This window comes from Odocoileus virginianus, unplaced genomic scaffold (genome assembly GCF_023699985.2).
Source record: "Odocoileus virginianus isolate 20LAN1187 ecotype Illinois unplaced genomic scaffold, Ovbor_1.2 Unplaced_Contig_55, whole genome shotgun sequence".
Classification (NCBI taxonomy): domain Eukaryota; kingdom Metazoa; phylum Chordata; class Mammalia; order Artiodactyla; family Cervidae; genus Odocoileus; species Odocoileus virginianus.
Genome location: NW_027224372.1, coordinates 160,565 through 186,049, shown reverse-complemented (window position 1 = coordinate 186,049; position 25,485 = coordinate 160,565). Strand labels below are relative to the sequence as shown.

Sequence of the window (25,485 nt, the reverse complement as noted above, 5' to 3'; positions counted from 1 at the left end):
GGGACCCGATCAGGATCTAAGAAGCAGAAAACAGAGGCTATCAGTAAGCATATTCAGTATTTCTTTATTTCACTGACTCTAAGAAGTATAGTTTGTCACCTTTTAATATCCCTGAAATCGAGTCTTAGTGGCATGTTATAGCCACTGCCAGCCAGGTGACAGTTCTGACATGGTTGTCACTGCCTTGATTAAATTTATTCACATTGCCTTCATTTCCATTGAGTCTTACGTATTTTTGGTGCTACAAGTGTTTAGTTTATTCACCATTTAAAATGTTTTTCTATAGGCTTACATGATTTAGCATCGGAGCAGAAGTCATTATATACACAAAAATATACAGAAATAGAAGAGTGGAAATAAATTTGATTTAGTGAGGCAAACATTCAACATACAGGAATGACTTGAGCCCCATATTTTCTTACTAATAATAACCATGTGTTTAAAGACCTAAGAAAATACACAGAAGTATATGTAGGTTGGGTTTTGTTATTAAGATGCATACAAAGGAATTAGCTATCACATGCCAAGCAGAGGAACTGAAAACACAAACTGCTAAATGCCCTTGCATTGATGAACAACAATGAGCAGCTGGTATAAATGATCCATGTGTCATGCAGGACTGTCTTTAAAGCATTACATCATAGTGGATAGCATTTTTTTCCTCAGTAGAACATAGTTCAATTGTGTATCATTCAATCAATGGCATCACAGATTTACTAAAATATGAGTAAAATATATTTTTCAATATTGAAAATTTTAAAAATTATTGGCTTCTTGGTAAGAAAGAAAAAGAGGAGGGAGTAAGGAAGGGAGAGAGGGTAGGGAGAAAGAAAAGAAGGAAGGAGGGGAAAGGGGGAGGGAGGAAGAAAGCAAGCCAAAAACAATCTTTTAGGATGGCAGAAATAGAAGTATTTCATAACTAAGCAGAGAAAAAGAGGTGGGAATGGGAGGAGGATTGGAATCTCTTAGGAAGGAAGCAAGAAAAAGCTTGAGAAGCATTGGTTTAAGATACTCACATTACATTCATGGTTCTTCTATCTATCTTTTGGTGGTTCTTAGGTGGCTCAGTGGTAAAGAATCCATCTGCCAAGCAGGAGACACAGGTTCAATCCCTGGGTCAGAAGATCCCCTGGAGGAGGAAATGGCAACCCACTCCAGTATTCTTGCCTGGGAAATGCCATGGACAGAGGAGCCTGGAGGGCTACAGTCCATGGGGTCACAAAGAATCAGACATGACTGAGTGACTAACACACATTTTATATGTCTCTGGGCAAGGCACTAACCTCTCTCAGCCTCAATCCCTCTTCTACAAAACAAATATAATAGTACCTACACTAGAGACTTGGGAAGATTAAAAGTAGCAAAAATACATAGTCTATAAGGCACTTGACTTGTATCTGCTCATTAAATGCTGTTTTCTCAAAGAAAGTTACCATATTTAGGTGAAATCTTGCTGGGAGATTTATGTCATCTATCTATAAAGGAGCTTAGTGACTCAGATGGTAAAGCGTCCGTCTGCAATGCAGGAGACCCGGGTTTGATCCCTGGGTTGAGAAGATGCCCTGGAGAAGGAAATGGCAGCCCACTCCAGTATTCTTGCCTGGAAAATTCCATGGACAGCGGAGCCTGGTAGGCTACCGTCCATGGGGTCGCAGAGAGTCAGACACAACTGAGCGAACTTCACTTTCACTTTCAAGGTGTTAAAATTCCAACCTTGAAACATTGGTATTTAAGATTTTAAAACTGGGCAGTGAGCTGATTTGAGTAAAATAACTGGATTTGATGTGATGTCTCTTTTCTGATGTGCTTTAATCGCAAATATTTTCCTGAATATAATTCTTCTCTTGGAAGCTGTCACTAGCTGAGAAATAGTCACCCTCACCTGCTGTTTTCTCTAAAATAAGGAACTAGGAAGCAGCCTGGGGAAAAGACCTCTTTTGTCAGAAGTGATAAATCAGAGTGTATTTTTTCATTGATATCTTAATTTTCATCTCTAATTATAACTTAGAAAAGACTTTGGGAGGAGATCAAACCAAGGAAAAGTTTACTTTTATATATTTGAGACGGAGAGATTAATCTCCAGGAAAATTAGAGGACAGCCATCCTTGTTTATCCTGTATGCTTTTAGTCTATGTTGCATTTCAACCATCACCAGAGGTGCTAATAATATTAAGGTCAAAATGTCAGAACACATAAATTGTCACAACAAAACAGTAAATTGGTTACTTTAAAGAACATAAAGTCATAAAGTTTTTAACAGTTTTCTAACTGCCCAGATGTATGACTGAACTCTTCTTTCCAAATTCTTATTGCAGAAGGATACCCATATAGGATTGTGGACAAGGATTATGCCTCTCTCTAGAAATGGTAAGAGACCATTGCTTCCATTCTTCTCTGATTCATCTTCCTCTTAGGGCTCTCCCACCAAGATTATTACAACCAGAAAAGCAGCATTCAAGGAGGTGCTTCTCTTTTGTTTATGCACTGAACTAAGATTGCTAAAAGATCTCATATTTGGGTTCACTTAGAATCACTAAAACAGAGTAAAACTCTGAAGAAACTTTACAAGGAAAAATTAGAGAAAACAAAATGTAAATAAGTGACAGCATGAGGGAAGAATAAGGTGTAATTCCTTTCTATTTAACTGCATAGACACACAGTGACTATCTGCAGAGCGCTATCTACGTTGCCAAGAGCTCAGAGTTTAGTGAGTGAAGCAGTTATGTAAACGTATGGTTAATATCGAATATTGTTAGTGCTAAAACAGATGTGTGGAAACAGTTATACTCTCGTGCAAGCATGTTTTAAGGTTTTCCGGCCTTACCTCGTTCCTATTCTAACTTGAGACCTACATTTTTAATTCAAAGGACCTCAAAGTTTTCAGGACACGTGCCTACCTCCATCACTTTCTGAATCCCAATCCACCTCCACATTTAAAATATCATTTCATGCACAGCATCAACAATTCCACTCCTAGACACATTTCTTTGCAGTCAACATGAAGACTCTATTTCTATTCCATTTTCTCCCCACTTCTGAGAAAGTAGAATATAACAGTTAAGAATACAGGCCTGGCGGGGGCACCCCTGGGACCCTTTGGGCCCGGGAGGGTTTTGTCAGTCAGCCCACCCGGCATCGTACCTTAGAGGAGGCGGGAGGCCGGGGAGCGAGAATCGTACGTGCGGCGCGCTAGGGGGCTGCGAGACTCGTGACGTCCGCGAAGGCAGGTGAGGAAACCCAGAAATGTCTTTCCTCCCGGATCCCAGTTTCTTCAGCATGGGAATGTGGTCCATTGGTGCGGGGGCCATTGGAGCCGCTGCCTTGGCACTGCTCCTGGCCAACACAGACATGTTTCTGGCCAAGCCCCATAAAGCAGCATTGGAGTATCTGGAGGACATAGACCTGAAAACACTGGAGAAGGATGCAGTAACTTTTAAAGCGAAGGCACTCTGGGAGAAGAATGGAGCCGTGATTATGGCTGTGCGGAGGCCAGGCTGCCACCTCTGTCGGGAGGAGGCTGCAGATTTGTCCTCCCTGAGGTCCACGTTGGACGAGCTGGGCGGCCCCTCTCTGCAGTGGTAAAGGAGCACATCAAGAACGGAGCTAAGGACTTCCCGCCTTATTTCAAAGGAGAAATCTTCCTGGGTGAAGAGAAAAATTCTATGGCCCACAGACACAGAAGATGGTGTTCATGGGATTTGTCCGCCTGGGCGTCTGGCGAAACTTCTTCCGGGCCTGGAATGGAGGCTTTTCTGGAAACCTTGAAGGCGAGAGCTTCATCCTTGGGGGAGTCTTTGTGATGGGACCAGGAAAGCAGGGCATTCTTCTTGAGCACCGAGAAAAGGAATTTGGAGACAAAGGAAACCTGACTTCCGTTCTGGAAGCTGCTAGGAAGATCAGACCACAGACTTCAGCCTCAGAGGAAAAATGATTGTGTGAAACTGCCCAGCTCAGGGATAACAAGGGGTCTCACCTGTGTTTGCAGGATGTGTTGTGGGTCAGCTGCTGTCCCTAAGGCGTTATAAACCCATCTATTATGCCACATTCTCAGTATAGACCATTAACATATTTTAATATTGTACTCTGTATAGGTCTAATAAGGCAAAATAAGGTCTAATAAGCCCCCAAACAAGACTGATAAAAATCTAAGACGCTAATAAGGCTTATTTCAGCTAAAACCTGGAAAATCTGAGGCTTAAAGTTGATTGTTACACTTCATCACAAATGTACATGGTGTTTGAGTGCTATTATTTGAAATGATTTTTATTTTCATGTCTTTAAAAATCTTAGAAAAGTTGATGATTGACTTGAAGATTAAAGATACAAGGTTTTTGGCTCATGTTTTCACAGTAGTAATGATTTATTTTATAATGTTAAAGTAATACATAAAAGAATTCATGTGCTTTGGATGACTTGATAAAGGTAAATAATAAAGTGAAATCTATTTTCTCATTGTCTTCCATTCTAAAAAAAAAAAAAAAAGAATACAGGCCTGGGATTGAGTCCAGCCTTCATTATTTTTAACAGTGTGACCCCAGGCAAATTATCTGACTTCTCTGAACCTCAGTTTTTATCCCTTACCTCTTAGGTTTATTTGTAAGTATTAAATGAGATAATGGAAAAAAATGATTACTGAATCTATTGCATGATCAATTTTCAATAAGAGTTCACAATTTATTACATTACTCTTCCCCAGTTAATTAATCCAAAAACAAGCTCATCATACAAGTAAGACCTCATTCTCTCTTCTCAGAGACTGCTATTATCTTCAGTCTCATGCAATAGTACCACACATTAATCATACCATTTGCTTAACAAGAGTCACATATTTACTATTCCCTGGTTGTTATTTAACCCATACCAAGCATTTATTGAAAATAATAAGTAGGTTTTGAAGTAAACTAGCTTCTTGAGGACATTTAAACACATTTAATAATAATAATAGCAACCACCTATTGGGAAATGCCTTTGTGCTACTGCCATATGCTCTTTCAGAAATTTAGTATTTCCCCATCAACAGGGGGACCTTTATTTCCCTTCCTTTCAAAACTGAATGTGATATTGTGACTAAGTCAATAAGAATGTAACAAAAGAAACATGACTTTTAAGGGTCGATGACTGTAGCCATCTCTGGGGATGCTTGCTTTTGGAATCCAGCCATTACTCTGTAATTAAGCCAAGTAAACACATGGAAAGATGATATACAGGTATTCTCACCACAGCTCCAGTGATGCCCTCAGAAAGCCCAAACAAATGACCAAATGAACCCTGAGATGGTTACAGTCCCAGCTTTCAAACTAACCCAACAGATTCTATATGTAACAGAGATGCACTGTTCCCACTACTCCCACTGTCCTCCTTTTCACTATTCTTTCTTTTTTCACACTAGCCATTTTTTCTCTAAATCTAGTTCTTTATCACTCCACACCCACAGCATTTCATAAAGATCATAACTACCATCTCTGCTTCCCTCTACTCCCCTAAAACAATCCAACATATAACTAATAACAGATCAATACTCTTGAAATATTAATTTTATCCTATCACATATCTATTTCAAAAAACTCAAGAGCTTTCCATAGTTGGGTACAGTATGTACAACTGCATAAACTCCAAGTTCAATTCATTCGCTCAGTAATGTCCAACTCTCTGCAACCCCATGGACTGCAGCACGCCAGGCTTCCCTGTCCATCACCAACTCCTGGAGCTTGTTCAAACTCATGTCCATTGAGTCAATGATGCCACCCAACCATCTCATTCTCTGTCATCCCCTTCTCCTCCTGCCCTCAATCTTTCCCAGCATCAGGGTCTTTTCCAATTAGTTCTTTGCATCAGGTGGACAAAGTATTGGAGTTTCAGCTTCAGCATCAGTCCTTCCAATGAGTATTCAGGACTGATTTCCTTTAGGATGGACTGGTTGGATCTCCTTGCTGTCCAAGGGACTCTCAAGAGTCTTCTCCAACACCACAGTTCAAAAGCATCAATTCTTCGGTGCTCAGCTTTCTTTATGGTCCAGCTCTCATATCCATACATAACTACTGGAAAAACCATAGCTTTGACTAGACGGACCTTTGTTGGTGAAGTAATGTCTCTGCTTTTTAATATGCTGTCTAGGTTGGTCATAGCTTTTCTTCCAAGGAGCAAGCATCTTTTAATTTTATGGCTGCACAAGGGAGAAACAACAAATAACACACAAAGGGATTCCCCTAAGGATAACAGCTGATCTATCAACAGAAACCCTTCAGGCCAGAAGGGAATGGCAGGACATACTTAGAGTAATGAAAGAGAATAACCTACAACCTAGATTACTGTATCCAGCAAGGATCTCATTCAGATATGAAGGAGAACTCAAAAGCTTTACAGACAAGCAAAAGCTGAGAGAATTCAGCACCACCAAACCAGCTCTTCAACAAAAGCTAAAGGATCTTATCTAGACAGGAAACACAGAAAGGTTGTATAAACGCGAACCCCAAACAACAAAGTAAATGGCAACGGGACCATACCTATCAATAATTACCTTAAATGTAAATGGGTTGAATACCCCAAACAAAAGACAAAGGCTGGCTGAATGGATACAAAAACAAGACCCCTATATATGCTGTCTACAAGAGACCCACCTCAAAACAAGGGACACATACAGACTAAAAGTGAAGGGCTGGAAAAAAATATTTCACACAAACAGAGACCAAAAGAAAGCAGGAGTCACAATACTCATATCAGATAAAATAGACTTTCAAATAAAGGCTGTGAAAAGAGACAAAGATGGACACTACATAATGATCAAAGGATCAATCCAAGAAGAAGATATAACAATTATAAACATATATGCACCCAACATAGGAGCACCGCAATATGTAAGGCAAATACTAACGAGTATGAAAGAGGAAATTAATAGTAACACAGTAATAGTGGGAGACTTTAATACCCCACTCACAACTATGGATAGATCAACTAAACAGAAAATTAACAAGGAAACACAAACTTTAAAGGACACAATGGACCAGCTAGACCTAATTGACATCTATAGGATGTTTCACCCCAAAACAATCAACTTCACCTTTTTCTCAAGGTGCACACGGAACCTTCTCCAGAATAGATCACATCCTGGGCCATAAATCTAGTCTTGGTAAATTCAAAAAAACTGAAATCATTCCAGTCATCTTTTCTGACCACAGTGCAGTAAGATTAGATCTCAATTACAGGAAAAAATTATTAAAAATTCAAACATATGGAGGCTAAACAACATGCTTCTGAATAACCAACAAATCATAGAAGAAATCAAAAAAGAAATCAAAATATGCATAGAAATGAATGAAAATGAAAACACAACAACCCAAAACCTATGGGACACTGTAAAAGCAGTGCTAAGGGGAAGATTCATAGCATTACAGGCCTACCTCAAGAAAGAAGAAAAAAGTCAAATAAATAACCTAACTCTACACCTAAAGCAACTAGAGAAGGAAGAAATGAAGAACCCCAGGGTTAGTAGAAGGAAAGAAATCTTAAAAATTAGGGCAGAAATAAATGCAAAAGAAACTAAAGAGACCATAGCAAAAATCAACAAAGCTAAAAGCTGGTTTCTTAAAAAAAATAAACAAAATTGACAAACCATTAGCAAGACTCATTAAGAAACAAAGGGAGAAGAATCAAATTAACAAAATTAGAAACAAAAATGGAGAGATCACAACAGACAACACTGAAATACAAAGGATCATAAGAGACTACTACCAGCAGCTCTATGTCAATAAAATGGACAACTTGGAAGAAATGGACAAGTTCTTAGAGAAGTATAACTTTCCAAAACTGAACCAGAAGAAATAGAAGATCTTAACAAACCCATCACAAGCAAGGAAATCGAAACTGTAATCAGAAATCTTCCAGCAAACAAAAGCCCAGGACCAGATGGCTTCACAGCTGAATTCTACCAAAAATTTAGAGAAGAACTAACACCTATCTTACTCAAACTCTTCCAGAAAATTGCAGAAGAAGGTAAACTTCCAAACTCATTCTATGAGGCCACCATCACCCTAATTCCAAAACCAGACAAAGATGCCACAAAAAAAGAAAACTTACAGGCCAATATCACTGATGAACAAAGATGCAAAAATCCTTAACAAAATTCTAGCAAACAGAATCCAACAACATATTAAAAAGATCATACATCATGACCAAGTGGGCTTTATCCCAGGGATGCAAGGATTCTTTAATATCTGCAAATCAATCAATGTGATACACCACATTAACAAATTGAAAGATAAAAACCATATGATTATCTCAATAGATGCAGAGAAAGCCTTTGACAAAATTCAACATCCATTTATGATTAAAACTCTCCAGAAAGCAAGAATAGAAGGAACATACCTCAACATAATAAAAGCTATATATGACAAACCCACAGCAAGCATCACCCTCAATGGTGAAAAATTGAAAGCATTTCCCCTGAAATCAGGAATAAGACAAGGGTGCCCACTCTCACTACTCCTATTCAACATAGTTTTGGAAGTGGTGGCCACAGCAATCAGGGCAGAAAAAGAAGTAAAAGGAATCCAGATAGGAAAAGAAGAAGTGAAACTCTCTCTGTTTGCAGATGACATGATCCTCTATATAGAAAACCCTAAAGACTCTACCAGAAATTAACTAGAGCTAATCAACAAATACAATAGTGTTGCAGGATATAAAGTTAACACACAGAAATCTCTCGCATTCCTATACACTAACAATGAAAAACAGAAAGAGAAATTAAGGAAACAACACCATTCACCATTGCAACAAAAAGAATAAAATACTTAGGAGTATATCTACCTAAAGAAAGAAAAGACTTATACATAGAAGATTATAAATCACTGATGAAAGAAATCAAAGAGGACACAAACAGATGGAGAAATATACCGTGTTCATGGATTGGAAGAATCAATATTGTGAAAATGGCTATACTACCCAAAGCAATCTATAGATTCAATGCAATCCCTATCAAGCTACCAATGGTATTTTTCACAGAACTAGAACAAATAATTTCAAAATTTGTATGGAAATACAAAAAACCTCGAATAGCCAAAGTAGTCTTGAGAAAGAAGAATGGAACTGGAGGAATCAACCTGCCTGACTTCAGACTATACTACAAAGCCACAGTCATCAAGACAGTATGGTATTGGCACAAAGACAGAAATATAGATCAATGGAACAGAATAGAAAGCCCAGAGATAAATCCACGAACCTATGGTCACCTTATCTTTGACAAAGGAGGCAAGGATATACAATGGAAAAAAGACAACCTCTTTAACAAGTGGTGCTGGGAAAACTGGTCAACCACTTGTAAAAGAATGAAAGTAGAACACTTTCTAACACCATACACAAAAATAAACTCAAAATGGATTAAAGATCTAAATGTAAGACCAGAAACTATAAAACTCCTAGAGGAGAACATAGGCAAAACACTCTCCGACATAAATCACAGCAGGATCCTCTGTGACCCACATCCCAGAATTTTAGAAACAAAAGCAAAAATAAACAAATGAGACCTAATGAAACTTAAAAGCTTTTGCACAACAAAGGAAACTATAAGCAAGGTGAAAAGACAACCCTCAAATTGGGAGAAAATAATAGCAAACAAAGCAACAGACAAAGGATTAATCTCAAAAATATACAAGCAACTCCTCCAGCTCAACTCTAGAAAAATAAATGACCCAATCAAAAAATGGGCCAAAGAAATAAACAGACATTTCTCCAAAGAATACATACAGATGGCTAACAAACACATGAAAAGATGCTCAACATCACTCATTATCAGAAAAATGCAAATCAAAACCACAATGAGGTACCATTACACGCCAGTCAGGATGGCTGCTATCCAAAAGTCTACAAGCAATAAATGCTGGAGAGGGTGTGGAGAAAAGGGAACCCTCTTACACTGTTGGTGGGAATGCAAACTAGTATAGCCGCTATGGAGAACAGTGTGGAGATTTCTTAAAAAACTGGAAATAGAACTGCCATATGACCCAGCAATCCCACTTCTGGGCATACACACCTAGGAAACCAGATCTGAAAGAGACACTTGCACCCCAATGTTCATCGCAGCACTGTTTATAATAGCCAGGACATGGAAGCAACCTAGATGCCCATCAGCAGACGAATGGATGAGGAAGCTGTGGTACATATATACCATGGAATATTACTCATCCATTAAAAAGAATTCATTTGAATCAGTTCTAATGAGATGGATGAAACTGGAGCCCATTATACAGAGTGAAGTAAGCCAGAAATATAAAGACCATTACAGTATACTAACACACATATATGGAATTTAGAAAGATGGTAACGATAACCCTATATGCAAAACAGAAAAAGAGACACAGATGAATAGAACAGACTTTTGGACTCTGTGGGAGAAGGCGAGGGTGGGATGTGTCAAGAGAACAGCATTGAAACATGTATATTATCTAGGGTGAAACGGATCACCAGCCCAGGTTGCATGCATGAGACAAGTGCTCGGACCTGGTGCACTGGGAAGATCCAGGGGGATCGGGTGGAGAGGGAGGTGGGAGGGGGAATCGGGATGGGGAATACATGTATATCCATGGCTGATTCATGTCAATGTATGCAAAAACCACTACAATATTGTAAAGTAATTAGCCTCCAACTAATAAAAAAAAAAGAAATTTTAAAAAAATTTAAATTAAATTAAATTTAAAAAAAATAATAATTTTATGGCTGCAGTCACCATCTGCAGTGATTTTGGAGCCCCAAAAAATAAAGTCTGTCACTGTTTCCATTGTTTACCCATCTATTTGTCATGAAGTGATGGGACCAGATGCCATGATCTTAGTTTTTTGAATGTTGAGTTTTAAGTCAGCTTTTTCACTCTCCTCTTACACTCTCATCAAGAAGTTCTTTAGTTCCTCTTTACTTTCTGCCATAACGGTGGTGTCATCTGCATACCTGAGGTTATTGATATTTCTCCTGGCATCTTGATTCCAGCTTGTGCTTTATCCAGCCTGGCATTTTGCATGATATACTCTGCATATAAGTTAAATAAGCAAGGTGACAATATACAGCCTTGCCATACTCCTTTCCGCAATTTGGAACCAGTCTCTTATTCCATGTCCGGTTCTAACTGTTGCTTCTTGACCTGCATTCAGCTTTCTCAGGAGGCAGGTAAGGTGGCCTGGTATTCCCATTTTTGCTTAAGAATTTTCAATAGTTTGTTGTGATCTACACAGGCCAAACTCTACTTCAATTCATCCCTTGAATCTTGGCATCATCTTCACTAGACATGAAACTTCTGATGTGGCCATTCAGGATTACTTCCTGTCCCTTAAGGGGACTTCACAAATCCGAACCCTCGCTCCTAATGTCACATGCTATAATGCCTTCATCAAGTGGTGAGCAAGCCTTTAACTCAAATAGGTTCATGACTGTCAATTTTTAAATATTTAGGAATTTTTTTCAAGCCAGTTGTTAAATAATTAATAGCTTACAATTGGCTATGTTGAAAGCAGTATTTACACCATGGAAATTGGAAAACACTACAAATCAGGACGTGGCAGAAGGGGAAGGGCGAGCCAGTTTATCAGCACACCATAGCCCTCAAACCTCCAATCATATACCCAAATCCATCCACATTTTGGATCTCAGATGAAGTAGAATCAAGATTTTTTTTGGCTGCTCAATGTGTACCCTTTAGCCTCTGACAGCATCTGTGAATTAATTATTTGTTCTTAAAGTCCCACTCTTTATAGAAGACACTTCCTCAATTGAGGAAGGAGGCTATTTTTGGTTTGGTTTAGTTTAGACATAACTTACAGCATTTAGTGGCATGCCATGTGTTTTGTAAGTATCCCAGAATTCAGAATAGGGCTTATACACTGAATCCTTTAAGGATGCTGTAGAAATTCCAGAAGCAGGTCCCTAAAGACTTTACCACAACTTTACCAAGTAAGAAAGACAGTTGTTCAGGGAAGATATTTTAAGTCTATATAATACTGATCTTTCAAGAATAGATTTGAAATTATTGGCATACAAACAGAGATACACACCAAAAAAAAAAAAAAACTTAATAAAATACAGACAGAAAAATCAGATAAAAGAAAAATGCATTTGTACTAACTAAAATATTAAATGCTATATTTAACAATTGCATTTTACCCTCAGCTTCCTGGCATCCAGGGCAAATAAATAAGAATATATCAAGTTACATTATTAGAAATGTGAATTTCTCATTATAGAAAGGGGAAAACATTCATGGGAAGAGATAACATTTTCCTCTGTTAAATTCTGTTAATAAAAGGCATGTATTTCTGAGGCTTTATATATGAGACAATAAGTGATATAATGGATGAGATCTCCAAGGATCTTACAAAAGAGGTCCAAAATAAGCTGTTTCTTATAGTGGGACTCAGCCACAACTAAGGGCATAACCTCAAAGCATAACTCCTTCAAGGTGTCTTTGTAATAAGCTAAGGTAACTATTCCATGTGTATAGACACCTAATAGTTTAATATAATCTGAGAAAGATGAAAGTAATGTATATACAGTAATCTGGTAAATTATAGAAGTAGATAATAACATAATCCTTATACAACATACCTATATGTCGTTCCTTTCAAAAAGGCATTTGGTAGGAAATAAAGAATTCCCAAGCCAGGAGTGTTGCCATTCTGTAAAAGATTCAGGTCATATCTGTCAAATTCCTCTCTCCAGCAAGGGCAGTAAAAAGATATATATGCCTTAAAAGTGGTGATTCTTATCCAGAGAATCAGAGCAGAGGTCAAATACCAGAATGGTCTGGCAGTCAGAGAGCTAAAGCAGAAACTTATCCAAAAGAGGCCCAACACAACAAAATGGATCAGTAACACAGAAAGGATGAGCACAAGAAAAAGAAATCTGTCATAAATTATGACAAGGAGATAGCAGAGACGAATATCAGAGTTGTGGAAGCTACAACATGGCTGCAATTTTGCATGCCACAACCATTTGTTTGAGTAGATGAGGCAGATACATTTAAAGAGATTGGATGAGATGAACAAAATCTACATTTTTAAAAAATAAGAAGGTAGTATGGCTACTATCCTTCCTATTAAAAACATCAAATCATTTAACCAGCTATTCCCCCTGGTATGAAAGGCCATTCCAGTTTTCCATTGTAACAGAAAAAGCATATCTGTTAGATGTTTTTGCAAGAATTTTTCTCAGCTCTGGACTGCTTGAGCCAAGCATTTAAACAAGTGCTTGATAGAGTCTCAGGAGTATCCACCAAGACCATGAGATAGACAGACATTTTTATTTTGGTCTGAAATACTTTCTCATGTGTATTACCAGTCACCTATTGTGGCAGGAATGCCTCCTTTATGCTCCAACAGGTTAGTTGGCTCTAAATAAAATACATACCATGGCATCTGCCAAGATAAGTTAACTGCAGAATGACCCCCAGGCGACTGAAGGACTTAACTTGTTCACCGATATTGTCCAAGCAAATTGGTGAATGTCTGCCATAGGCAAATATCTTAACGTAGTAAATATGGAGCCATATTTTTTTTTATCAAGAGGCAGATACTGGAATCTAGTCCCTCTTAAGGCCACCTCTACCATGAGACAATAAAACCAAGCCATCTCTGTGCAGGATAATTTTTCTCCTTCTATGTATTATTATACATCCAAAAAAGATATCCTCTTCACTATAGGAGACAGGAATGCAAAAGTAGGATGTCAAGAAATACCTGGAGTAACAGGTAAATTTGGCCTTGGAGTACAGAATGAAGTAGGACAAAGGCTAATAAAGTTTTGCCAAGGGAACATACCAGCTATAGCAAACACACTCATCAACAACACAAGAGAAAATTCTACACATAGACATCACCAGATGGTCAATACCAAAATCAGACTGATTATATTCTTTGCAGCCAAAATGGAGAAGCAATATACAGTCAGCAAAAACAAGACCAGGAGCTGACTGTGGCTCAGATCACGAACTCCTTATTGCCAAATTCAGACTTAAATTGAAGAAAGTAGGGAAAACCACTAGACCATTCAGGTATGACCTAAATCAAATCTCTTACAATTATACAGTGGAAGTGACTAAATAGATTCAAGGGATTAGATCTGATAGAGTGCCTGAAGAACTATGGATGGAGGTTCGTGACACTGTACAGGAGGCAGGGATTGAGAGCATCCCCATGGAAAAAAAATGCAAAAAGGCAAAATGGTTGTCTGAGGAGGCCTTTCAAATAGCTGTGAAAAGAAGATAAGCAAAAGGCAAAGGAAAAAAGGGAAGATAAACCCATTTGAATGCAGAGTTCCAAAGAACAGCAAGGAGAGATGAGAAAGCCTTCCTCAGTGATCAGTGCTAACAACTAGAGGAAAACAACAGAAAGGGAAAGCTTAGAGATCTCTTCAAGAAAATTAGAGATACCAAGGGAACATTTCATGCAAAGATGGGTTCGATAAAGGACAGAAATGATATGGACCTAACAAGAAGCAGAAGAAATTAAGAAGAGGTGGCAAAAATACACAGAAGAACTATACAAGAGAGATCTTCATGACCCAGATAACCACGACTGTGTGATCTCTCACCTAGAGCCAGACATCCTGGAATGCGAAGTCAAGTGGGCCTTAGGAAACATCACTACAAGCAAAGCTAGGAGGTGATGGAATTCCAGTTGAGCTATTTCAAATCCTAAAAGATGATGCTGTGAAAGTGCTACACTCAATATGCCAGCAAATTTGGAAAACTCAGCAGTGGCCACAGGACTGGAAAAGATCAGTTTTCATTCCAGTCCCAAAGAAAGGCAATGCCAAAGAATGCTCAAACTACTGCACAATTGCACTCATCTCACATGCTAGTAAAGTAATGCTCAAAATTCTCCAAGCCAGGCTTCAACAGTATGTGAACCATGAACTTCCAGATGTTCAAGCTGGATTTAGAAAAGGCAGAAAACCAGCAATCAAATTGCCAGCATTCATTGGATCATAGAAAAAGCAAGAGAATTCCAGAAAAACATCTATTTTTGCTTTATTGACTACGCCAAAGCCTTTGACTCTGTGGATCACAACAAACTATGGAAAATTCTGAAAGAGACAGGAATACCAGACCACCTGACCTGCCTTTTGAGAAACCTGTATGCAGGTCAGGAAGCAACAGTTAGAACTGGACATGGAACAATAGACTGGTTCCAAATCAGGAAAGGAGTACGTCAAGGCTGTATATTGTCACCCTGCTTATTTAACTTATATGCAGAGTACATCATGAGAAATGCTGGGCTGGATGAAGCACAAGCTGGAATCAAGATTGCCAGGAGAAATATCAATAACCTCAGATATGCAGATGATATCACCCTTATGGCAGAAAGCAAAGAAGAACTAAAGAGCCTCTTAATGAAAGTGAAAGAGGAGAGTGGAAAAGTTGGTTTTAAAGCTCAACATTCAAAAACTAAGATCATGACAAATGGCTCCATCACTTCATGGCAAATAGACAGGGAAACAATGGAAACAGTGACAGACTTTATTTTGGGGGGCTCCAAAATCACTGCAGATGGTGACTGCAGCCATGAAATTAAAAGATGCTTGCTCCTTTGGAAGAAACAGTTATGACCAACCTAGACAGCATGTTAAAAAGCAGAGACATTACTTTGCCAACAAAGGTCTGTCTAGTCAAAGTTATGGTTTTTTCAGTAGTCATGTATGGATATGAGAGCTGGACCATAAAGAAAGCTGAGTGACGAGGAATTGATGCTTTTGAAGTGTGGTGTTGGCAAGACTCTTGAGAGTCCCTTGGACTGCAAGGAGATCCAACCAGCCCATCCTAAAGGAAATCAGTCCTGCATACTCATTGGAAGGACTGATGCTGAAGCTGAAACTCCAATACTTTGTCCACCTGATTGGAAGAACTGACTCATTTGCCAAGACCCTGATGCTGGGAAAGATTGAAAGCTGGAGGAGAAGAGGACAACAGAGGATAAGATGGCTGGATGGCATCACCGACTCAATGGACATGAGTTTGGGTAAACTCCAGGAGTTGGTGATGGACAGGGAGGCCTGGCGTGTTGCAGTCCATGGGGTCACAGAGTTGGACACAGCTGAGCAACTGAACTGAACTGAACTGATGTATTATAATGGAAGAAAAAATTATTCTACATTCCTTTCAACCATAAAATTCCCTACTTTAGTTATAACACAGTTTGTAAGTTAGCATAGTAAGAGATCAAGAGAAACAGATCACTCAAAGCAGAACAGTTATACATATCCAAAGGTGGAATGAACTTAGTGAAGATGTAATAAGTTAATACATAGTGGGGATTTTGTCTTTGGAAATGGATACTACATGGAGCTGATATTGCAAAGTGATAATATTGGGAACAGTATTTAAATACCGAATGTGTGGATAGAATCGATCACATATATGATATCTTCCAACCCTAAAGTACTATGCTCCTTGATACTGGTACAGTCTTTTGCACAAAATCTTTCCCTGGATTTCTTAGCTCTTTCTGCTATGTGTTCTTGGTTGGATTATTGATCTCTACAACCTAATTTATGTCCATGTTTGTTCTTATCTTACCCTTCCCACACACATAGACATTTTCACTCTTTACTCCTGCATTCAGCCACTCACAGCTAGTACTAATCTTCCTTCTTACCTGGCTGTGGCCTCCTTGTTTGCACTTATATCCTACCATGGCCCACATCCCAAAATGACAATTGTCAGACATGAGTCAAATTAATTTTTACAATGATGACTGATTCTACATAACTCTAACTGACTCATTTTTCTTTAGGAAACAGAGGTGAACTTTTCAAAGTTTAATATATTTAGAGTAGAGCTAAGGTTCCTTCTAGCTCTCAAACTCATGTGTTGAGTTATGAGCTTGCCCAACTAAAACAATCCTCCAACTGAGTTCTGGAACAAATACAAAATAGAACAAAAGAGTTTGACAGTTGGGATAGTAACACATCTTTTATACTGATAAATCTACTATTGAAGAATGTGATTTACATATTTGGTAAACTGGGATTCCTAATACTGGACATCAGATTTAGACACTTTTGCCCATCTAGTCACAAGCATCATCAGACCACTACAGGCTTTAGGACATAGAGTAGCAGCATAGAATGCATGTCCCTGGTCTAGGTATGCTTCAGAAGGAAAAGGAGGGCAAAGAGATGAACTATGCTGCCTTAACTTCACTCCCCATCTCACAATCAGCAACTCTTCCTTGCTACAAAGGGAAGTATAATGGATGAGACAAAAGCCTAGAAATAATTGGAAATCAGAGGAGGAAGGCAGAAGGGCCTCCCTTTCCCAGAACCAACGATTATAATTAAATAAAGAGATAGCATGCAAGGATGTAGATTATTCACCCCTAGTCACTTGAGGGCGATCATGTCAAGACTGGTGTAGGTGAGCAGTGAGAGAGGTCCAGGGAAGAGATCTGCGAGAACAAACATGTGTCACTAACCACCTCCTACATAAATACTCTTACTGATCATCTAGCAGGACTATTACCTGTCATATATTATTCTATTATCTAAAAGTTATGTCCTTCTATTATCTTATTTAAGAAATTCTCACTTAGTCTATGCCAGGCTCTGAGACACAAAACAAAATATAATGGGCCCTGCTCTCAAGGAGTTTATGTTCTAGAAGGCAGGAGTTATAAAGACAATTGTCAAGAAACAACTCATATAAATCAGGAAAAGAACTATAACCAAAACAAGCACATGACATGAAAGAAGCCCAAAGAAGAACTCTTAAATCATGCTAGTAAAGGCTTACAGTGAGAAGGTGATATGTATCCTGGGCTCAGAGGATGATTTAGAGGAATCACAACACAGGAAATACGAAGGGAACAATATACATAACAATGAAAGGGGCACAGGAGAACACAGGGCATCTGAGAATAACATTCAGTTCAGAGGGACGTGGTAGATTTGCTTTCTTTTTAATTTTAGAGAACCTAAAATTGGAAGTTGGATAGCTTCTAGTAATCTAGCAAATAATCTGGGCAAGAAATAAGGGGAACCGACAACAATAAAATGCAAACAGGAAGGGGTAGATTTGTATGAAACTAAAGTGTTAGAATCAGTAGGTCTCTTTGGAGGAAGCAACGCGGAGACAGAGGAGTAAAGGATTACTTCTAAACTGTTAAATCAGTTGCGCACTGGACAACTTAATCTCCTAAAGCAGAGTCTTTCCTCCAAAGCTACTTCACTCTGTTTGCAACCTGTACTCCCCCAAAAACTACTTACCAAAAAATAAAATATTTCAGACAGAGAGTCTGGCATGTGCAGAGTTGTATGCCTGTGTTGTGCTAGTATCACAGCCCTAAATATTAACGAAGATCAAGAGTTAACTGCATTTACAAGGTCGATATGAACTATATGCATCCTCCTTCCTCTTCGTGTCATATTATAATCACTCAGATCTTGATAATTAACATGACAACTGACCCTTTGACAATCATATTAAACTGGGTGACTTTTTCTATCTCCCATACGACATTCCAATTACATATGTGATAGGGTATGGAAGGCTTTCTCCTTTATACACTGGCTGGGGCTAAAATATTTGGGGTGTCAGATGGCATCAGGCACTATTCTACATACAGCTCAACCTAATCCATACCCACAGTGGAAAGGATGTCTGACAGAAAATCTATGGCTCAGGCTCTAGCATAGAAAACATTAATGCAAACATCCTCTGCCCAAAGGACTTGGCATTTACTACACTTTCTCCTGGAAGCACAAGGTTCCTGTGCCAAAGGTCAGGGGCAGAGGGATTAACTTTTCCCATATATTTTAGTAAGCTGTCCATCACACCAGAAACGCAAGCACACACACATACACAGACACTTCACTTATTGTAGCTGATTATGGAAAAGGTCAGCTGAGTGATTTGCTGCCAAACACACACACACATACACACACACACACACACACACACACATACCTGCTAACATTAGGAAAACAGAAAAGGAATGACCAGCTTTTAGATTTAAAACAACAAAGAAAATCCAGTCATTCCTGTTAATAGATTCTACTGCTTCCAATGGTTGAAATTCAAGGATGTTCACTTTTTGGTTCATCAGGTCATTTATCCCCCCAAAACTCTGTAAAGCAAGAAAACAAAACAAACAACTGTGTGTTTACCAAATGTCAATAGATAATAAGTGAATTACTGGATAAACAATGCTTTATGATCACTTCAACACTCCAAATATATTATAACATGTTTATAAAAATCTCTTAAGTAATCTATATGTGCAACTTAGCAAAGAATATGGCGCTTACCAAAAAATAAAATATTTCTTTCCTGGTTTTTCTATTTGCTTGGAGATCTAGAACAATGCATATATGATATAAAGTTAATATACTTACATATCACAAATGCTTTATACATTATATTAGATAAACATACATATATTTATACATGATATATCCCACGTTATAAATTATAAGGCACATGAAATGTAACATGCTGCAAATACATGTATAAGTGTAAATTTTTCTGAAACAAATTTAAAGTTATCATATGTCTATTCTTCTATTTTGTACATTCGTTTTCCCCAAAATTAAAATCTATCTAGGGTGATAAAAACATACACCCAGGAGGAGCATAAAGAAAGTTCTCTCATCACCACTCCTCCTTTCCACTGTCTTTTGAGTGCATTTTGGGAGTCCCAGGGAAGTATTTAATCACCAACCATGAGTGATGTCATCCCCTTCTGTGACATCCTGCACATCTGTTTCAGAGCACACACTGGGAATTTAAAACAACGTCTCCAATAGGGTCAGACAAAGAGGAAAACCTTCTTTCCTCCACCAATAGGTTTGAATGATGCAAAGCAGGTCAGGTTGGAAAGAAAAAAAGGTGCTCTGTAAAATTCAAAGCCAAGAAAGAGTTCCCATTCAGGTTGTGACAGAGACTGCCTTTAAAGAGCCCTCCCATCGGTAGAAAGTGCTGTTTTCCAGGTGATTTCACACGCATTTTTAATGCCAGTTCATGTCAGTATTGACACTATGTTTTGATGGTAAGAGGAATTAAAATGATTCTGAGAACCTGAGGTGGCTCTATTGACACATCAGATTACTACTTAATGTTTTAACAGCAAAGCAAAGTGGAGCAAAGCAATCACCCTACCATGGCTGGCTTATTAAAGCCCTTTTCAGCCAGGATGGTGTACCTTCAGAGGAAGAAACATCTCAAATAGAATCAGTAGGCTTTGAATGTAAAAAAAATAAAAAAGACTCACAATAACAGATTTCTGACCCTTTAAAGGTTATGTTTCTTCTTTTCAGTGAGACGATACAAAAACTGGCTCTTTATCAAGCTCTCAGAATTCCCTCTGTTGGGAATTTCTTGTCTCAAGAAGGAGGAGAACAAGCATAGCAGCTGTGGCAGGACCTGAGCTCCAGGCCAGAAGGCTCCTAAGGTCCCCCTGGAGAGCAGCAAGGATCTCTGGATCTGTGCTTTCAACAAGGTATGTTAGAGCAAGGGGTCTAAGGTGTGTAGGGTTTCATGGATTGTCACATGTGCATGCAATTGTAACTCTTAATCATGCAGAAGGGGCCTGCTTATAGAAGGTCAGTAGTACAATTTGTTAAGAATTATTCCCAAAGCTGAAGTCTACATGAGAAAGTACAAAGAACAATGAAAATTTAGCTCCAGTCAGGCCAACGGGGATGGTAATTCTAACATCCTCTTTCTCTCTTCTAAGACAGATTCTACCAAGCAGATTCTACCAAGAGGGCTGGGTATGCTTTCAGTGAGAATGAACCAATAGCCCTGTCCTTATCATTTTCTCAAACTGCCCCTCAAAAAAAATATGGTGCTTTGGTAGGCAACATCTGATACTTCATACCAACAGAATTACATCTCAGAATTCCTAGACTTGACAGGAATTACCATAGAATGGGAATTTGTTACTAAGATGTAACAATTCTTATTTGTCTATTTACAACTAAATAGTTACTCTTCATTTTTGTTTTTCAAGATTTTTTTTTCATTTGATTCAATGCAACCTACAATAGAAAGTCTGTTCACACCCAGGACTATGGGATTTCCAAAACATTTTTTTTCATCAGTGTGTTTATATATGAATCTAAGTGGGAGAAAGCTGATAATTCTCCCTAAAAGACATATTTTGAAGCTATCTGTGGAAAACAGGCAAGCCATTGCTCGCCTAGTGCTGGTAATCACAAAGCATTTTTCTGAAAGCTTTGTAAATGCTTTTTGCCCTACAGATAAGAGATTTAAAGTAGACAGAAATAAATGACAGGGCTCACAGTGACTTCCCTCTATGGCACTGCTGCTTGCCTAGCAGGCTGAAAACTCCAGGCTTTTCACAGTTCCTGTCAGGTTTGACTCTCCTGCTGCAAGCCAAGATGTGATGCAAGGAAGGCAGTGCGGAGAAAAGAATGTGAACAGGATCCTAGTCAGCCAGACTCAGGGCTGAACCCAGCTCTACACTTAATAGCTGGGAAGCCCAGCTTCTTCTATGGTAAAATCAAGATGATAAACCCTTGACAGATTGTGATTAGGAGTAAATTAAAGTACGTGAACTAGTGCTTGAAACACAGGAACTGGTTATTTCACAACTGCCACATTGTGAAAACAATCAATATAACAACTTTTATTTACACACCAGAGTGAGAAGTCCCACAAAGGATAACCTACTCATCACTTTACTTAGGCATGCATGCATGGTAAGTCGCTTCAGTTGTGTCTGACTCTTTGCAACCCTATGGACCCTATGTAGCCTTCCAGGCTCTTCTGTTCATGAGATTCTCCAGGCAAGAATATTGGAGTGGGTTATCATGCCCTCCTCCAGGGGATCTTCCCAACCCAGGGTTCGAACACACGTCTCTGATGTCTCCTGCGTTAGCAAGCAGGTTCTTTGCCACTAGAGCCGCCCAGGAAGCCCCTTACTTAGGCATATATGCCTTCAAATTCCCAGCAGTATCAGCCAGCTTTTAATGAACTCCTCACTGCAGAAGTCATTGGCTATATTTTCTTCCCTAAATGCATTCTCTCTGAGAAAGAACCAAGATTGGGCTCACAATGGAATAGCTATCATGCTGACCGCCAAATTCTCAGCCCTGCTAAAGCTCCAGAGTATGAACAGAAGCTACCTGAACTAGAAAAAAAGTTTTAGGTAATTCTCATGCTCATAATTAGTTCAGTATGATTTAAAAAAAAAAAAAAAAAAAAAAAAAAGGTGTTCCTCCTATAGCCACGGTAGTTTGTTAATATTCTCCCTAACCCAGAGGGATGCAGCCTTAGCTCTGTCCATGGTACCTCCACACGGAGACTGCGGGACCAAGGCACACTCAGCCCAGACACCATCAACTTTTGTATCCACCACTCCCCCCACTGACCGGCAGAAGAATGAAAGTCTGAAGACCCATGTGCTCTGTTCTTGCTTTTTCCTCTCCTGGAGGCCCACTCTCAAAATATATATTCTAGCTTTACCATTACTTGATTTCCCTTCTCCATCCCCTGCCCCAAACTTCCTTTTTCTGATCACTACACACATCAACATATAACTGTTCAACAAAAAGGATTATACTACAATTTTTTTCCATTTATTTTTATTAGTTGGAGGCTAATTACTTTACAATATTGTAGTGGTTTTTGCCATATATTGACATGAATCAGCCATGGATTTACATGTGTTCCCCATCCCGATCCCCCCTCCTGCCTCCCTCCCTATCCCATCCCTCTGGGTCTTCCCAGTGCACCAGGCCCTGAGCACTTGTCTCATGCATCCAACCTGGGCTGGTGATCTGTTTCACACTTGATAATATACATGTTTCAATGCTGTTCTCTCAGATCATTCCACCCTCACCTTCTCATAGAGTCCAAAAGTCTGTTCTGTACATCTGTGTCTCTTTTTCTGTCTTGCATATAAGGCTATCGTTACCATCTTTCTAAATTCCATATATATGCGTTAGTATACTGTATTGGTCCTTATCTTTCTGGCTTACTTCACTCTGTGTAATGGGCTCCAGTTTTATCCATCTCATTAGAATTGATTCAAATGTATTCTTTTTAATGGCTGAGTAATATTCCATGGTGTATGTACCACAGCTTTCTTATCCATTCATCTGCTGATGGGCATCTAGGTTGCTTCCATGTCCTGGCTATTATAAACAGTGCTGCGATGAACACTGGGGTGCACGTGTCTCTTTCAGATCTGGTTTCCTTGGTGTGTATGCCCAGGAGTGGGATTGCTGGGTCATGTGGCAGTTCTATTTCCAGTTTTTTAAGAAATCTCCACACTGTTCTCTATAGTGGCTGTACTAGTTTGCATTCCCACCAACAGTGTAAGAGGGTTCCCTTTTCTCCACACTCTCTCCAGCATTTATTGCTTGTAGACTTTTGGATAGCAGCCATTCTGATTGGCATGTAATGGTACCTCATTGTGGTTTTGATTTGCATTTTTCTGATAATGAGTGATGTTGAGCATCTTTTCATGTGTTTGTTAGCCATCTGTATGTCTTCTTTGGAGAAATGTCTGTTTAGATCTTTGGCCCATTTTTTGATTGGGCCATTTATTTTTCTAGAGTTGAGCTGCAGGAGTTCCTTGTATATTTTTGAGATTAATCCTTTGTTTTTTTATTCATTTGCTATTATTTTCTCCCATCTGAAGGCTGTCTTTTCACCTTGCTTATAGTTTCCTTTGTTGTGCAAAAGCTTTTAAGTTTAATTAGGTCCCATTTGTTTATTTTTGCCTTTATTTCCAATATTCTGGGAGGTGTATACCACATTTTAAAAAAATTTTAGTTATATATGTAGACAAATATAAACATACACTTATATTTACATAGTCACCTTAAAAATAAAATATATATATATATATTCTAATATATTTATTTTATATCTCTTTTGCAAGAAGCTAGGAAGAAAAGGTAAAAAGAGAGAGAGGAATTTGCCTTTCTTCAGTTTTTCATATAAGTGTTACTACTTCTATGCCCTATAGTACTCTCCAATTGTAAATTCCTGCTGGCTTTCTTAGGATCAATATGTAACAGAAGTCCAAATCAAATCTGAATTAAGATCAAATCCTCTTTCAGTTCTTATGTCTACACATTGCCAAATCCCCCAAAACAATAGAGATCATCTCTCCAAAGTGGTACCTCCTCAACCACCAACCAGATCAAGTTCTGCTTTTTACCACTGCATCCACACGTTGATTCAACAAATACACATTGAATACCTATCATATATCAAGGGCTGTGCTGCACAGGGTATACAAAAATATATAAAACGCTCTTACTGACCCTAAAGAGCTCAGAATAAATAAGGGAGAAACCAGCAGTTAAACTAATCAGATGGATACAATATCAATATTATGCACAGGATACTAGGAGGGCTGGAGAAAAAACATAATTTGAACTAAGAAGTAATGGAGGGCTTCCCAGATTCCAAACCAGGTTCTAAAGGTTAAAAGGTGTTCCCAGCAACATGGAAGTATGAAATATAACTATACATATGGAAAAATTGCTCTTCATCTAGTGAAAGGACCTCAGAGAATAGTGGTAGGAAATAGGATTAAAGAAGCAAGCACAGCTAGATCATGAAGAATTTGGGGTGCTAAATTTATCCTGTGGGCAATAAGGGCTGTCACAGAATTTTAATCAAGGAAGTGATATAATCACATTTGCATTTAAAAAGCAATGGCCATGGGCTAAAGGCTAAATTTAAGTGAGATAGAGGGTAGAGCCAGGGAACCAGAGCAGCTAGTAACCCAAGCTAGAACTGCTAAAGCAGTTGACTTGGCTATAAAAGAGGAGGGAATGTGGGAGCTAAGACTCTACAAGCCATTTATAGCTATTAAGTGAGAATGAAAATAGACAAAATAATTTCAGATGACTCTTAAGTGTCTATCTTTTGTAGAACGATGGTGTCATTCCTAAGACAGGGACTGTGAGAGGATGAACATTTTTGGAGGAAAAATGAGCAGTTCAGTTTGGACATTGAATTTAGGCACCCATGAAATATAGGAGTAATCTCTAGACAGTTAGATGTGTAGTTCTGGAAATCAGAAGAGGATCTAGGCAGGGAGAAAAAAAAAACAACATTGACAACAGAGTTGATACTGTGTTTCCCGGATACTCACTATTAACAGAACATCTCCTTTCTGCTTTTATTTTGCCCTTCTTTTTCATTTCAGTGTTGTTTACTCTCTGACCCACAATCACTTTCAGTCATTGTACAATTAATCAAATATTGCTTCCTGTGGCCTCTACTATATACTAAAGCAAAAGAAAGTAAGAAAACTAATGAGATCAACCAATTTTAGTATAATCAATTTAGTAAATTTTTGTTGTATGTAAGAGAGCAGGTGTTCCACACAAGTTAACAATGCACTCTGAACATTAAGTTCTAAAAGACGGTTTCATGTTTTCCTCCTCCTCAGAGTATTACCAAAAAGCATATTGCTTTATTTTATTGTTTATCAAATACCCACACGCAATAGTAAAATAGGGCTTCAT

General features: G+C 38.6%; 1 pseudogene; it reads left to right on the top strand.

Moving 5' to 3' along the window:
• The first annotated feature begins 3,082 nt into the window (after positions 1-3,082).
• LOC110131444 (peroxiredoxin-like 2A pseudogene) lies at positions 3,083-4,457 on the top strand (annotated as a pseudogene).
• The last annotated feature ends 21,028 nt before the right edge of the window (positions 4,458-25,485 follow it).